The following is a 1,698-nucleotide window of genomic DNA, read 5'->3' on the forward strand; positions in this document are numbered from 1 at the left end:
GAGGGGGAGGCGGAGGGGCCGCGGCCCCGCGCTGCTCTCCGCGCTCCCGGCTCCCGGTCCGAATCCAATGGCCGGCAGCACTTACATGATTAACGATTGTTTACAAGGCTCTATTAGTAATGGCCCAGACACACCAAAGGCAGGTGACGTGGAGAGGCGCAGGGTATATAGCTACTACCCCTAAAAGACGATTTGCATTTAAAAAGATAAGGAGAGGGCAGCGACCTGATCACAGCTAAATATTCAAGCCTTTATTGTTTAAGAGCTTCCTCCTTCCATTGCAACCTGGTGCACTTTAACCTCCAATCACAGGTTCAAAGGATGAAATCAAGAGACTTGCAAAAGACAGAGAGAGAGATCTAAGGGCGAGGGTGGGAATATGGGAACCGTGTATCGAGGCCGATCTGTAGGCAGCACTTTAACCAGCTCTTCTCCGTTCTTGGGGCTGGGGGGGGAGGGGAGAGGTAAGAGGAGATAATCCCCTTCCGAGGGCGCTGCCTCCTCCCCCCCGCGTGTGCCTGCAGAGCTTCGAGGCCAGGAGCTGCCCACCTTCCCCATCCCAGCCTGGGCCCCTGTGCCAGGAAGGGACGAGGGCTGGGGATGCCTTAAAACACTCTCGTATCCTCCGCCGGAGCGAGGCTGCAGCATCTCTCCGACCGCAAGGGCCTGGGAGCGGGGAGACCAACGGGGAGGACCCACCCGCCTCTGCCCGGAGCCCGCAACCCCGGGGGGCGAGTCCCTCGCTGTAGGGCGGCAGAGCCCACGGTGAAACCGGCGACTTGTCCCTCCAAGCACATAAGCTTTTTCCCACCCCGGCGCCTTAGAAACCCTCTGGAAATGCTGGCCCTGGAAGCGCGGTTCCCGGGAGAAAAGCAGGCGGCTTCCCCAGGCCAGCCAGCCCCCTTTGAAGAGGCGTCCTCCTCTCAGCTTCCCCCCGCCGCTTTTATGCTTTAACTTTTCACCCCGAGAGGAGACAATGCCAGACAACTTCTGCATATTCGCATCTCTTCCCATGACACAGCGAGGAAACTTTTCACCCGCCGAGATAAAAAAATAAATAATAATGGATGGATGGAGACGGGAGCGTTCCCCCGTGTTCCCAGCACGGCTCGCCGGAGCAGCGCAGCTCCCTGGGTCACTGAGTTGGGGCGTTTTGCAGCTGAGGGCGGGTTTCAGCTCTATAGAGGCAGATCAGCGCTCCCTGAAAATCGCCCTCTCTTTCCCCTCCTTCCACCGGGTCCTTCGGTGCTGAGCGTGGGGCTGCCGCGGAGCTGCTCCTTAACATGAGTGCGACTAATTCAGCGACGACCCTCAAAGTATCCAGGAGGGTCCCGTACCTTGGGGACCTGGGGCGCTCAGGAGAGAAGGACGGAGCATCGCTCCAGGGAAGAGACCACGGGCCGCCCCCTCGGAGCAGCCGTGGGTATCCGGGCTGAGAGGAGCGGGGTACCCCCACCCCGCGCACGGCCGGTAATGCCGTGCCTGCTCCGACACCGTCACTTGTCGTTCCCAGACTGTCGCTGACGGCCGCAGTTGCCACCCTACGGTAACAGCAGCGTAACAGGACTGATGCGGAGACGCCTGCCAGCCGCCTTCTCCGGAGGGGATTTCTCTCTCTGCTGCCCATTCTCTCCACCGCGCCTCACTCCCGGCCCGCTGGTGGGGTAACGGGGTTTGTATCCCCCAGCGCTCTCTGCC

Source organism: Chaetura pelagica, unplaced genomic scaffold (assembly GCF_000747805.2).
Source record: "Chaetura pelagica isolate M959 unplaced genomic scaffold, ChaPel_1.0 scaffold269, whole genome shotgun sequence".
NCBI classification, from domain to species: domain Eukaryota; kingdom Metazoa; phylum Chordata; class Aves; order Apodiformes; family Apodidae; genus Chaetura; species Chaetura pelagica.